The following is a 16,074-nucleotide window of genomic DNA, read 5'->3' as shown; positions in this document are numbered from 1 at the left end:
ACAATTCCAATATTCCGAAAATACCCCATGTTATACCTACTCTTCCCTCTTCCTCCATTCAGAACCACTGGTGGCCACTGCCTTTATATCAATGATATAAGTTCTTTCATTGCTGTAATAATGTCTATAACAGAATAATAATAAGTCTACTTTAGCCCATTGTTCATTCCCCAGTCTTGAGAATTTGGGGATGGTCATGACCATTCTGCTGCTGATTGAGAGGGGGCTTAGATCCCATGGGGCAGATGGATGGGACTAACTTGCTTGCAGTTGCAGACACTCTCTGCTCCTTGGGATGGGCGTTGTCCATCATCATTTCCTTTTTAGTTGTCCTGGGTGGGTCCAAAAAACTGGAGATTAGGTGTTGGAACTCTGCAGAGATTCAGGGCCCAACTGGTACATGAACCGACCAAAGATTTAAGTCTCTGGGACAGTTAACTTTAAAAAGTACAGTGCTAATTATAGTTCAAATAAAAGGGGCAGAAGAACCCTGTGTAGGAAAATTATAAATGAGTCTAACTGAGATGCGTTGGGGAGCGTGAATTCCAAAGTAAGGCCCACTGACAGGGCACCAAATTGCTGAGCCGTCGGCCCTGCTTGTAGTGTCTGAATCTGTCTAGAGCCCCCAGGAGCTCCGCTGTTTGAGTCAGTGTCAAGTCCATTTTGAAAATAGATTCTAGCCCTAGAAAAATGCTTGTGTACAAAACATTTTTACATACAATTTTATTGAATTCTTGGACTTGTAAAACACAATCATATCTATGAACCTCAGTTGATAATCCTCTGTTGTATTCCAACTTTGACGTTTTATGACTAAGAAAGCCTGTGATTAGTGAGGGTCTGGGTGACTTCCTGAAGGTTCCATACTAGCAGAATCAAGACTAATCCCTAGTTTTTGCTGTTTTTCTTTTTAATTCTGCTGAAAAATAACTTTTTTACCCTCATTTATATTTCACAATAGGTTCTGGGATGTGGAGAGAAAAGGACTTTCAAGTGAAAAAAAAAAATGGCCTTGCAGGACTGAGGAGAGGACAAGTAGATTTTTATCTTAAGAACAAGAGTCCATAGAAGCAGAGTACTTGTGTTTTCCAGTTTAAGAAAGCTCAAATTCTTTGTTACTGAAATTATTTTTTCCCAGAATTCCCTCTTCTCTTTCTTCCATCCCCCTAGTATTTAATATGAAAAAAAATGGCTAATGTTTTTTTGATGCAGAGGCCAAACAATGTTTCAGGAACTGAGTAGATTGTGGATCTTTTCTACCTCTGAACTGGAGTGTTTCCTAGTGTACAGCACCTGTTACCTTAGGGTCTCCTGAGATAGATATCTGGTGTGCATAGCTGTCTTTATGGAAAGCTCTCATAAGTCATCTGGCATCTTTTATTAGTGAGTCTCAGTTGTCAATGAGCCATATGCATTTCTTTCAGAGTAATGTATGGTCCTCTGCAGAGACTCTGTTATTCAACACACCATTGTGACCTTCAATCTGGAAAGCCTCATTAAATCTCGGCTTTGCTCCAGAAAGCCAAAGCCACCTCCAAGGCAGCACTTATTGGAGCTGTCGGTAGGCTTTACTTGCACAAGGAGACGCTTCTATTATATTGTCCTTCATATACAATAGGCTGAAGACAGAAATATTACTTTCTTTTCGTTAATGTTTTTTGTAGGAGAAGAGATAGAAGTACAGATGTTGGAATTTGAACGAAATAAGGTGGGAGTTGTGTGTGTGTGTGTGTGTGTGTGTGTGTGTGTGTGTGTGGTGGAGGGGCTGGAGGTTAAGGAGTACTGCCAGAAAAATACAAGCTTATTAAAATGTAGGTGAACCAAGAAATGATTTTGACCCAAACGGTCTAGACTGAGAGCCTATATAAAATAATGGATAGTTTTAATTTACTGCTTTTCAAAGAGTATAAAATGGTCTACAAAGGATGATTTGGAGACCTCTGAGAACACTGATGGCAAAGCTTTTTTCCAGGATAAAATAAAGTTCTTGTTTTTCTCTCTTTATATGTGAAGCAATCTGAATCATTGCTGATTTTGAAATTCCTTAGCCTGGTGTCTGGACTTTTAATTTATTTGTTTGCCGGACAGACTTTTCATTCCATGGCTGTAAATGCTTCTTGAGAAGAATGATTGGATCCTTTTCTGTTGTAACCAAACTGGAAATGCAACTAGGAAAGTGCTTCAATTTTGTTTTTTATTAAATGGAATAATCAATAATAATTCAAATAAGTTATAAATAAAAACATTCCTTAAGGTTTTGAACCTCCCACATAAAGTGCTTTCTTATACATTTGAAAAAATTAGAAACCTTATTCTGTGATAACTGGCAAAGAGCTAAAGATATTTTAAAATAAACTTGGCTATGCTGACTAAAATTGTTTGGACCAACAAGAAAAAAATATTTCTGCAGTAAAATTTCTTGGATTAGTATTTATTCTTCAGTAGTCTAGGAGATACCTCAAACACAATCATTTTTATTAAAATCTATTAAAATTTTTGTCTGAAAGGACTGCTGAATTGTTTTATCTATTCGTAAAACCTTTTTCCTTCCAGGTAATTAGTTATCTGATCGATTATGTGAAAACAATGACAAATGCAGTAGGACCATATATAAATTGGCTTTTGTTGTATGATTTAGATATTCTGTACAAGTAGGTTCCCTATTACTTTGTAGCTTGAGGCTTGTAAGACCAGTCCTCCAGACACTGTGCAATTCCTGGGTGATATACTGTCGTGTGGGGCTGCTGCCACCAGGTGGATGCTGGTGCTAGGTGATGGCTACATGGTCTAAACTGTTTAAAAAGCAGATACAATGAAAGAAATTGTATGTATCATTGCTGTGGAGACAGTGGCCACAGTAATTGCTGAGGGCAGGGAGAGGGAAGAAGAGAAGTGATGTGGGGGCATTTTTGGGACTTGGAGTTGTATTAAATGATATTGCAGGGACAGATGCTGGACATTACATATCCTGCCATAATCCACTGAATGTACTGGGGGAGAGTGTAAACTACAATGTAAACTATTATCCATATGTTGCAGCAGTGCTCCAAAATGTAGTCACCAAATGCAATGAATGTGCCACGATGATGAAAGAGGTTTGGACGTGGGAGGACTGGGTGGGGTATATGGGAACCTCCCTCACCTCCAGGTCTGTGTTCCCTCTCTCATCCTTTCTCCACACCTTTGCTGGCCAACTCATCCTTTAGGCCTAGGCTCAAACTTCTGGTATCCTTTCGAAGAAATTGAATCCCAGTCATGTCCTGAAAACCTATCCACTTCCTTCAAACTCACTTCCGTACTCCTGGTCTAAATAATCTTGCCTGGGCTATTCTAAAAATTCCGTAACTGGTTGGTCTGTTTATACTCTTGCCCCTCTGTGTAATCCATTTTCCACACATTCAAGCATTATCTCTTAAAAATATGTTGCATCGTGTCAGTCTTCTCTTTAAAACCCTCCAATGGGCTGGCATATAATTCAATCTTCTCCTCTCCTGGTTACAAGTCCACATGGTTAAGTAACTGCCCTTGCCTATCATACAGTTATATACTGGGCATCCAGGTGTTCCAGGATATGCTTATAGTATTTTTTTTAGAATGTTAGTAGAATAAAAATTAGGACTAAAATTCTTACAGAAAATTTTCAGACTTTTGAGGCATCCTCCCCTTTTAAGAAAACTTGGGGAATGGGTGTGTAGTTCAGTGGTAGAGCACCTGCTTTGCATGTATGAGGTCCCAGGTTCAATTCCTGGTACCACCTAAAAATAAATAAATAAAATAAAATTAATGAGGAAGGAAGGAAGGAAGGACAACCGGTGGAAACACTTGTTCAAACCTGCATCTGGAAAGTTTTTCCTAACACATTCTCCTACCTCACCTCTACCACTCTGTGTGATGAACCTCTTATCTGTTCTTCTTTCTTTGGGATTGTCATCTTGTAGGGTAATTGTCTGTAAGCTCGAGTGATTCCCCTGTGTGCTCCCTATTCACTACTCTATTGCTAGCCTCTAGTACAGTGCCCAGCTTATTAAATATTTCTTTGGCTGGTTGAAATGACATGACTCCCTACCCCCTATAATTGATGGTCTTTCCAAATCATAAGATTTTCCTCCACGTGGCTAATTTTTCTCTACCCTGGAAGACTGAGCATATATAATACCATAATTTGTATTATTCTCTCATCACAGCTTTTGTGTCATCTTTTCATATATTACTTTAGGTAAATTTTATCATAAAAGTAATAATACATGCTCATGTGGAAAATTTTTTAGTTTAAAGAAAGAAATTAAAATAAGTTATAGTCTTACTAATGTTATATATAAATATTTATACCTGGCAGCTGTTACCTACTAATACTAAGATTTGTTGAACTGAAGAAACTAAATTGAAAACCACTTTTATGAATTTGGCATATTTCTTTTTTATCTTTTTTCTACTCTTTTTTTTTTTTGATATCTAATGATCATGCTTTTATAGTATTTGGAATTCTAATTTTTAAAAACCTAATAAGTATTTCTCTATATTTCATAAATACAACTTTTAATGACTGCTTGCTTATTTCTATATGGACTAATTGCCATAATTATATATGTGTTCACAAAATGTTTAATGAGTATCTACTTGTGCCAGGGTCTAGAGTACTTTCAGCCTGGTGTGTAAGGAGAAAGACTAGTAAAGAGTCAGGTGCATTCCCATATTTTAGACATTAGCTTATTTCCAAAATTTCAGTATAAGGCTCTTGATATAAATTGACAAACTGCTTTCCAAGTGTTGACCCTCTTAGGACTGGAGTGAAAAAGGTCTGGGTTTCCAGGATAGCAGGATAGAGTTGGGACTCTTCAATTTTCATATGTGTGACTTTAGGCAAAATACTGAACCTTTCTGAGCCTGTTACTTTACCTCAATACAAGTGTGGATAAAAAATCTTATACAATAATACTGCTGTGAAGATCAGTAAGATCATGCAGTGGAAAGTGGATTTGGCATCTGATAGAGTGCCCGCCAACCATACGGGAGGTCCAGGGTTCAAACCCCGGGCCTCCTGACCCATGTGGTGAGCTGGCCCATGTGGAATGCTGATGCACACAAGAAGTGCTGTGCCATGCAAGGGTGTCCCCCGTGTAGGGGAACCCCACACTCAAGGAGTGCACCCTGCGAGGAGAACCGCCCCGCGCGAAAAAGTGCAGCCTGCCCAGGAGTGGCGCCACACACACGGAGAGCCGACACAGCAAGATGACACAACAAAAACAAACACAGATTCCCGGTGCCACTGACAAAGAATGCAAGCGAACACAGAAGAACACACAGTGAATGGACACAGAGAGCAGACAAGGGGGCAGGGGGGAGGAAGGGGAAAGAAATAAAAGAAAAAAGATCATATGGTGATCCTGTCACACATTAGACCAGTGCTGTCCAGTACAGTAGCCACTAGTCACATGTGGCTATTGATCACACAACACATGGCCAGTCTGAAGTGTGCTGTAAGTGTAAACAACACACTGGATTTTAACTGGTACCAAAAAAGAATGTAAAATAGCTTGTGAATAATTATCTATTGATTAATTATTAAAATGATAATATTTTTACTACATATTTAAGTATTACATTATTAAGTTGTTTTCATCTTTTTAAATCTGACTACTACATAATTTAAAATTACCTAAGTGGCTCACAATATATTTCTATTGGACAGTGCTGTTATAGACCAGGAATAAGTACGAGTTGAATCTCAGTGTGGTGCAGTTATCTACTTCTTTTTGTATCTTCTCCTTCTAAAGGGGACTCTTGCTTCTCAGTCTCTCTCCCCTTTCCCTCTGCTTTCAAGAAAAGATCTGGCGTCAGCCATTTGTCATTTCTTGAGGCTCAGCTTCTTCATATAAAATGGAGATAGTGATGCTTGTCTGAATGCCTCATAGACTTAGAGTACAGATTAAAAATAAAACAATGGTTGGAGAATGTTTTCTCAGCATAAAGTGGCACATCAATGAAATGTCTTATTATTATAATACTCTTGTGTCTAGACCTTAAGCCAATATATCATCACTTATTTAAATTTATATATTCTGAAGCCTGGCAATAGAATGAAAGATTTCATCTCCCAGTTGAGCGACAGGAAAATATAACCTAGGCTTTGGAGTCTGGTAGACTAGTCGATGTTACTTAACCTCCCTGAGCCTAGTTTCCTCATCTTAAATTAGGTGTTATAATAACCATTTTGCAAAATTGTGGAGCTTAAATGAGATGACCTACGGGCCTAGCAGAATGCTTACCTGACACATCACAGATGATTAATACGTTATTTTTTCCTTCTTTCCTTCTTTGTTAAAACCAGTGAGGGCCAAAGATTGTTTTTTGGTCAAGAGAAGCCTTGATATTGAATATATAAGACTGTTTTTTACAAAATATAAATACAAATATACGAGAGAGAACAAAAAATAGCAGCTATGTACAGCAGGGGAAGCACAGAAAGATTGAGAGATGATAGGTTTTGTTTGTTTGTTGTTTATTATTATTATTGGAATAATGAAAGTGCTCTAAGAATGACTGAAGTGATAAATGCACAACTGTGTGATTATATTGAATATCATTTTTTTGTCTTGTTTTTATTTTTTTAATTCATTTTTAAAATATTACATTCAAAAAATATGAGGTCCCCATATACCCCCCACCCCCCTCACCCCCATAGCAACATTCTCCTCCATCATCATGACACATTCATTGCATTTGGTGAGTACATCTCTGAGCATCGCTGCACCTCATGGCCTGTGGTCCACATCATAGCCACACTCTCCCACGTTCCACCCAGTGGGCCATGGGAGGACATAAACAATGTCCAGTAACTGTCCCTGCAGCACCACCCAGGACAACTCCACGTCCCGAAAACGCCCCCGCATCTCATCTCTTCCTCCCACTCCCCACACCCAGCAGCCACCATGGTATTGAATATCATTGATTGTAAACTTTGGATGGATTTATGCTGTATTAATATGTATCAATTAAATTGCTTTGTTAAAAATTTTTAAAAAGATGCTTCTGAAATCATATGAAAACACGTGTTAACTCATTTTTGCCCTTATTTATGCTCTCCTTCCCAACTGTAGTGTCAGACTCAAAACTGTATGTAATAAAGATTTAAACGCAGTCTGATGAGTTGAGGTTTGTACCTGTGTAGAGTAGAACTTTTAATAAATTCTGTTCTTGTAAGAAGAAATTCCAGGAGATTTTGAACATAATAGGCCTGGGAAGACACTGCCCCAAACTTTTCAAGTAGAAGGATTCCTTATTTTACTGAATAATAGTTTTTTCAAAGATATTTAATGTGTTTTTTTTTCACATTACAGAATAATTCATTGTAAAAAAATGAAATCAGAAACTTAGAATATGGACAGTGAAAACACCTCCATAATCCCACCTCCCAAAGTTAATACTATTAAAACTGTAATTCAAGTCAAGTACTAGATTTTCCTGTGCTTCTAAGTTCCTTATATATATTTTATATCTTAAAAATAGTATATATATCATTTATTTTTCTTTTATATAAATTTGATTAATATACACATATTAATATTTAATTTACCTTTCTTAACTGTATTTTCTGTACTTTAATCCATGTCAGTACATGGGAAACCTCTCTAACTTTCAACTTGGAGTAGTCCTAGATGACAGTAACAAAAAAAATGGCACTGAATTAAATAACATTTTAAAGGTATTGTTTTATTAAAGGCAATGGTCTTATCAACAATCTTCAAAAAACATATACATTTGAAAAATAATATCTTTGTGGGAAACACATAATTATTTGGTGTTCGATGTTTGGTGCTCATAGAAATTTACTGGGATCTTTGTAATAACTCCCTGTAGCCCACAAATTGGAAAACTGCTACACTAGAATACTAACTTAGCTATGGACCTTCTGTACAGACCACTCACCCAGGGGTGCCCAGTTTACTAGCAGTTGACATATTCCAGAAAAACTGCAGTTAAATAGGCATCATATAATTATGGTCATAACAAATGTACTCTTGAGTAGGTACCAACTGTGGGGTGCCCTGTTGCGACCTTCAGTGACTGCAGCAATTTCAGGGATTTTTCTAAAACAAGGATCTGCTCAGAAACCACTCAGAGAGTCTTCTTTAGGTCTGATTTTGAAATCCAGGTCTGTGGGACTCACAGGGAGAGCAATGGATTCTCATCAAGTCTAAGGGAGATCAGACTAAACATAGACTTCTGAAATATTGTCCTTGCAAATAGATTGTAACTCATGGAACTGACCCTCTTTCCTGACCTTCCCTATTCTTCTCTACCAATTTAAATCCTACATTTTTTCTTCCAAGGTTCAGCTCGTCCATGAGTCATTGCCTGTTCTGGCTGTTCCACAAAGTCTCACGCTTCTTATATTCTTTTTTGTATTGTTCTGTCATGGTTTCAATATAAATCAATCATTCTACAAGTTTCTGGAGAGCACCTGCTTTCTGTCCAAAGTACCCAGCATAAGACTGGATGTTCAGTAGTCACTTACTATTAATAGATACATGCTTCTCTGTTTAAGCTGCTAGGCACTCTTCTGGGGTTTCTTTTTCTCACCTCCTAATACATTAGCCAATAAATCATTTGGTAGTCACTGTATTGCAGCTATGTGCTAACTATTTAGAAAACTGGAGCATCTAAAATAAATAAATGCTACAGTGATACAGATCTGTTGGAGTAAAGTCAAGGGACTTACAGAAGACCAGGAGACACCACTTGCCATTTACCCTAGTCAGCAGAGAACTCTAATATCTGACCTATTTCAGTTGCAAACAACACAGCAGGAAGCTGTTGGAGGTCTCATTGCCCTTGCAGGTTGCACTCTTGCTGATTCACTCTTTCAGAACTCTGCTAAGATTGGTTGGATTCTGTTTCCAAGATTCCCTTATATCTGCAGTGTGAAAAACTAATTTTTCTTTAGAAATCAATGATTTAAAAACAGAGCAATCAATGAGGATGGGTATTGAATGACTACACTAAACAGCTTGTAATTTATAGGTATGACACTCTTAAAGGACTTAACATTAACTTTAAATGAAGTACCTGTTTGTTGTAGTTGATGTTATTGGAATTACATTTTTGTTTTAGTTAATTCTGAAATTAAATAAGATGACACTTATCAACAAGAAATGATTCCCTGCCCCATTGACCTTAAAATCTACATGAAAACAGTCAATAAATAATTACAAAGGTGATTCAGGTTAAATGTATATAAAAATTAAACTGATTTGGTTGATACAAGGATAAACATGAGGGAAGCGGATGTGGCTCAACTGCTAGAGTATCTGTCTACTATATAGGAGGTCCAGGGTTCAAACCTGGGGCCTCCTCACCCATGTGATGAGCTGGCCCATGCGCAGTGCTGCCGCACGCAAGGAGTGCCCTGCCATGCAGGGGTGTCCCTTACGTAGGGGAGCCCCACGTGCAAGGAGTGCTCCCCGCAAGGAGAGCTGTCCTGCTCAAAAAATCGCAGCCCACCCTGGAGTGGCGCCGCACACACAGAGAGCTGATGGAGCAAGATGAGGCAACAAAAAGAGACACAGAGGGAAGCGGACTTGGCCCAGTGGTTAGGGCATCCGTCTACCATGTGGGAGGTCCACGGTTCAAACCCTGAGCCTCCTTGACCCATGGGGAGCTGATGCGCACAAGGAGTGCCCTGCCACACAGGGGTGTCCCCCGTGTAGGGGAGCCCCACGTGCAAGGAGTGCACCCCATAAGGAGAGCCGCCTAGTATGAGAGAAATGCAGCCTGCCCAGGAATGGCGCCCACACACGGAGAGCTGACACAAGATGCTGCAACAAAAACAAACACAGATTCCTGTGTTTGTGGACAAAAGAAGAACACGCAGCAAAGAGACACAGAGAACAGACAACTGGGGTGGGGGGAGGGGAGAGAAATAATAAATAAATCTTTAAAAAAAAAAGAGGCACAGATTCTCGGTGCTGCTGAGAATGCAAGCAGACACAGAATAGCACACAGCAAATGGACACAAGAGAGCAGACAACTGCGGGGGGAAGGGAGAGAGATTAAAAATAAAAAAGATAAATATGATACAGCCCTTCTCTTAAAGGAGCTTAACATTTGTTGAAAGAGGGAAGCAGCTGTGGCTCAGTCAGCTGGACTCATGTCTACCATATGGGAGGCCCTGGGTTTGCATCCCAGGGCCTCTTTGTGAAGGCGGCTCGCCCGCCGTGGACTGCTGCATGCCCACAGGCACCGCGGAGAGCCGACTCAGCAAGACGACGCAACAAAAAGGGAGACAAGAAAAAAAAAAAAAAGCAGAGGAGGGGGGTAGTAAAAATACTAATACTACTTATAAATACAGAACAGAAGAACGCACAGCAAATGGACACAGAGCGCAGACAGCAAGCAAAAAAGCCGCAAGCTGGGGGCGGGGGCGGATAAAAAAAATTTGTTGAAAGAGAACTATACAATTTACTAGATGCCCAGCAGAACAAATATTTTAGAAGTGGTACAAAAGGAGCACTTTGGGGGAAACGGACTTTGGCCCAGTGGTTAGGGCGTCCGTCTACCATATGGGAGGTCCGCGGTTCAAACCCTGGGCCTCCTTGACCCGTGTGGAGCTGGCCATGCGCAGTGCTGATGCGCGCAAGGAGTGCCGTGCCACGCAAGGGTGTCCCCCGCGTGAGGGAGCCCCACGCGCAAGGAGTGCGCCCATGAGGAGAGCCGCCCAGCGTGAAAGGAAAGAGCAGCCTGCCCAGGAATGGCGCCGCCCACACTTCCCGTGCCGCTGACGACAACAGAAGCGGACAAAGAAACAAGACGCAGCAAACAGACACCAAGAACAGACAACCGGGGGCGGGGGGCGGGGGGGGGGAATTAAATAAATAAATAAATATTTAAAAAAAAAAAAAAAAGGAGCACTTTGGGGCAGAGACTAGAAAATGAATAATCGGACCTCAGGAATCGTGAAAGACTTCATGAAGAAGAAGTCAGTCTGGAAAGGTAGACATTTGGACCTGCAAGTAAAGGAAGGAAAGTTAGCCTGGATGTTGGTGGTACTAATTATTTAAAGCCCTTATCCACTCCTGATTTTTACAGCCAGTTGATGGTGGAGATTAAAATATATTATCAGCTGTATTGCTGACCAAGCTGCATTGAGGAATGTGGCTTGGACCCGAGGCCAAAATGTGGCCTACAACATTCCATCCTCCCCCTCAGTTTCATGTGTCTGCCCAGTCGGAGTCAGAACAGCTGGGGAACTGCAAGCTGACCTCAAAAGGAGGATGTGCTTGCTCATGGGCAAGGAGCTCTGCCTGAGAGAAGGGCTAGGAAGCAGCTGGGTTGTTCATGCATGAGCACTGACCTTCTCCCCAGTCAGATTATTTATATCTCTTCAGGGAAGGAAATAAGAGTAGTGAGAAGAAGAGGGAAAGCTTCTTCCTTACTACTACCCTAAGAGAGCAGGGCCGAAGTGCCCATATTGTAGGCTGAGCTAGAAACTTAGAGGAATAGAAGAAATTTCCCCATACAAGGTAAGAAAACAAGAATAATTGTAATGATAAATTGCATGAAATACAGAGAATTCTGTATAGATGGAAGTTAAGGGGAGAATGGAGGATAGCAAGTCCTAGAATGGTCAAGAAAGACTGGCCATATAGTGGAACTTGAGATCAGTCTTAAAAGTTTGCAGAGGGAAGCAGACTTGGCCCAGTGGTTAGGGCGTCCGTCTACTACATGGGAGGTCCGCAGTTCAAACCACAGGCCTCCTTGACCTGTGTAGAACTGGCGCATGTGCAGTGCTGATGCGCGCAAGGAGTGCCTTTCCACGCAGGGGTGTCCCTGCGTAGGGGAGCCCCACGTGCAAGGAGAACCCCATAAGGAGAGCCACCCAGCGCGAAAGAAAGTGCAGCCTGCCCAGGAACGACGCCGCACACATGGAGAGCTGACACAACAAGATGACACAACAAAAAGGAGCACAGATTCCCGTTCCGCTGGCAATAACAGAAGCGGACAAAGAACACGCAACAAATAGACCCAGAGAGTAGACAACCAGGGGGAAGGGGAGAGAAATAAATAAAATAAATCTTTAAAAAAAAATTTACGGATTCACACTGGTTTGTTTTGTTTTTTTTTTCTTTTGTGAATAGAATGTAGTACATCTATTAGAAAACAAGGTGAGTTAAGTTTCTGCTAAAAGCCATATAACAGCTCAAGCAGTTTCTTGGAACAGTGCATTGTTTGACAAATAAAGACTTGTTGACTTTGGGAGCTCCAAAGCAATTGACAGGTAAGGGTTAGCCCAGGTGGTAGGAAAAGGAACAAGGAAATGTGGAATGTCCATTTTCACTGCTCCCCCCACCCTCCAATTGGTGTTAATTAAGGATCTGCTCAGTTTTTTCCTGTCCCCTTCACCTCCACCTACATTTTTTGGTAGAGGAAAATAGATGTTTTATTTTAAAGAGTTTTTCATAAATGGATGCCAGCACTGTCAATTGAGACTCCTCATCCTCCTATAAAAAAAGTTTTAAGGGAAGCAGATGTGGCTCAAGCAATTGGGCTCCCATATACCATAAAGGAGGTCCAGGGTTTGATGCCCAGGGCCTCCTGATGAAGGCAAGCTGGCCTGTGTGGCAAGCTGCCCTGTGCAGAAGTGCTGGCTCATGCAGAGAGCTGGTGCAGCAAGATGATGCAACAAAAAGAGACACAGAGGAGAGATAATAAGAGACACAGCAGATCAGGGAGCTGAGGTGGTGCAAGAGAATGATAGCCTCTCTCCCACTCCAGAAGATCTTAGGATCGGTTCCTTAGAGCCGCCTAATGAGAATACAAGCAGAACAGAAGAACACACAGTGAATGGACAGAGAGAGTAGAAAACGGGGAGTGGGAGTAGAAATAAATAAATAAATAAATAAATAAATAAATAAATCTTTTTTTAAAAAAGGTTTTGATTGTTTCTGATATGAAATAATTATAACAAGCAAATTCCTAGAGTCAGAAATGAGAATACAGGCTACCAGGGGGTAGGGAAGGGGGAGTTAATGCTTAACTAGTACAGAGTTTCTGTTTACAGTGATAGAAAAATTTGGGGAATGGATGTTGGTGAAGATAGCACAACACTGTGAATGTAATTAATACCACTGAATTATATGTTTGTGGTTAAAGGGGGAATTTTAGGTTATATATATGTTACTAGAATAAAAGTTTAAAAAAGCATAGGGCTGTAGGAAAGTGGATTTGGCTCAACCGATGGAGCGTCCACTTACCATATGGAAGGTCCAGAGTTCAAACCCAGGGCCTCCTGACCCGTGTGGTAAGCTGGCCCATGGGCAGTGCTGATGTATGCAAGGAGTGCCGTGCCATGCAGGGGTGTCCCTGTGTAGGGGACCCCCACGTGGAGGGAGTGTGTCCCCGCAAGGAGAACCGCCCTACATGAAAAAAGTGCAGCCTGCCCAGCAGTGGCACCGCACACATGGAGCGCTGATGCAGGAAGATGATGCAACCAAAAAGAGACACGGGTTCCTAGTGCCACTAACAAGAATGCAAGCAGACACAATAGAACACACAGCAAATGGACACAGAGCAGACAATGGAGGTGGGAAGCAGAGAGAAATAAATAAAAAATAAATCTTTTTAAAAAAAGCATAGGGCTGTACAACACAGACAGTGGACCCTACTGTAAACCACTGGGGCTATTAAAATAAAGCTGCTGTGAACAATCATGTCTTTGTATGGACATACGCTCTCATTCTCATGGATACATATCTAGAAGTAGAGTGGCTGAGTTGTATAGTAAGTATATATTTACGTTTTTAAGAAACCGATAAACTGTTTTCCACAGTGGCTGTTTTATTTTGCATTCCCACCACCAGTATGTGAGAAGTACAATTGCTTCTTATCTTCACCAACACCTGGTGATGTGAGCCCTTTCAATTTTAGCTACTCTAGTGTGTGTGTAGCTCATTGTACTTTCAATTTGCCTTTCCCTGTTGACTAATGATTTTGAGCATCTTTTCATGTGCTTGCTTGCCATTGGTATCTTCTTTGGTAATGTTTCTTTTCAAATCTTTTATCAATTTTCTTATTAGATGGTTTGTTTTCTTATTATTGGGTTGAGCATTTTCTTTAGATATTCTGGATACAAGTATTTTGTTGGATATATATTTTACAAATATTTTCTCTCAGTCTATGGCTTGCCTTTCTGCTTTCCTAGGAGTGTCGTTTGAAGAACAAAGAATTTAAATTTTGATGAAGTCTATTGTGTTGATTATTTCTTTTATGGTTTGTGCTTTTTATGTTCTATGTAAGAAATAATTGACTGATCCAAGGTCAAAAAGATTTTTTCCCTTTGTTTTCTTACAGAAGTTTTACAGTTTGAAATTTTACATTTAGGTCTCTGAACCATTTCATGTTAAGTGTGTTTATGGTGTGAGGTAAGGATTGAACAATGTTTATTTATATTTTTGCTTAAACATATCCCCACTGAATTGCCCTCACAACATTGTTGAAAATCAGTTGGCTTTATGTATGGGTCTAATTATAGAAATTCTAGTCTGTTTCATTCACATATATGTCTATTTTTACAGACCATACTGTCGTGACTTGCACAGCTTTATGATTAGTATTGAAATCATGTTATTAAAGTTCTCCAACTTTATTCTTCTTTTTCGTAGTCATTTTAGCTATTGTAGGTCCTTTGAATTTTATATGAATTTTAGAATCAGTTTGTCATTTCTACAAAAAATTTTGTAGGGATTTTGTGGTGGGGGGGTGGGGCAGGATTACATTGAATCTCTAGATCAATGTGGGGAAAATTGATGTCTTAATATTGAATCTTCTGACCCATGAGCAATTCTCCATTTACTTAGATCTTCTTTAACAGTTAAGGATCACATATTGCATCTGATTGCCATTGTCTCCTTAATTGTTTTTTAAAAATTGTGTAAACATATATACAACATAAACTTTCTCATCTCATATACTCCCAAACATATTTTTCAGTGGGATTAATCATATTCACAATGTTGCACTACCCTAACCACCATTCATTATGAGAACTTTCCTATTATCCCAAACAGAAATCCTGCACCCATTATGTGTTAGCTCTCCTTCCCCCTCCCCTGGGTAAACTGTACTGTACTTTCTGTCTCTATGAGTTTGCATATTATAGTTATTTCATATAAGTGGAGTGATACAATATCCATCCTTTTGTATCTGACTTATTTAGCTCAACATGATGTCTTTTTTTTTTTAAAGATTTATTTTATTTTATTTATTGCCCCCACCACCATCTGTGCTCACTGTCTGCTCTCTGTGACCATTTGCTGCTTGTTCTGTGTCTGCTTGTCTTCTCATCTAGCCTTCTCTTTAGGAGGCACCAGGAACCAATCCTGGGACCCCCAGTGTGGGAGAGAGGAACCCAATTGCTTGAGCCACCTCAACTCCCTGGTTTGTTGTGCCTCTTACAGTCTTTCCTCTGTGTCTCTTTTTTTTTTTTTTTCAATCTTATTTTCTATTCTTTCTTTTTTTTTAAGATTTTAAAAAATTATTACTCTTCCTTTCCCACCCACCCCAGATGTCTGTCCTCTGTGTCCATTCACTTTATGTTCTTCTGTGTCTGCTTCTATTCTTGTCAGTGGCACCGAGAATCTGTGTCTCTTTTTGTTGCATCATCTTGCTGTGTCAGCTCTTCATGTGTGCAGCACCACTCCTGGGCAGGCTGGACTTTCTTTCACACTGGACAGCTCTCCTTGCAGGATGCGCTCCTTGCACGTGGGGCTCCCCTTCTCAGGGAAAAACCCTGCGTGGCACTGCACTGCTTGTGCGCATCAGCACTGTGTGTGGGCCAGCTCCACAGGGGTCAAAGAGGTTCTGGGTTTGAACCGTGGACCTCCCATGTGGTAGGCGGACTCTCTAACCATTGAGCCAAGTCCACTTCCCTGTGTCTCTTTTTTGTTGCATCAGTTTGCAGTGCAGGCCAGCTCTCTGCAGCACAGACCAACTTTGCCTTCACCAGGAGGGCCTGGGAACTGAACCTGGGACCCCCATGTGGTAGACAGCAGCCTAATCACTTGAGCTACAACTGCTTCC

At 40.4% G+C, this 16,074-nt stretch overlaps 1 protein-coding gene across 3 annotated transcripts in view; it reads left to right on the top strand.

Moving 5' to 3' along the window:
- CRACD (capping protein inhibiting regulator of actin dynamics) overlaps window positions 1-16,074 on the top strand; it is a 301,181-nt gene that overhangs the window by 77,001 nt on the left and 208,106 nt on the right. The gene's annotated exons all lie outside the window — the stretch shown is intronic.

This window comes from Dasypus novemcinctus, chromosome 1, assembly GCF_030445035.2.
Source record: "Dasypus novemcinctus isolate mDasNov1 chromosome 1, mDasNov1.1.hap2, whole genome shotgun sequence".
NCBI lineage: Eukaryota > Metazoa > Chordata > Mammalia > Cingulata > Dasypodidae > Dasypus > Dasypus novemcinctus.
The sequence above is the reverse complement of the archived record's forward strand: the minus strand, read 5'-3'. Positions and strand labels throughout refer to the sequence as shown.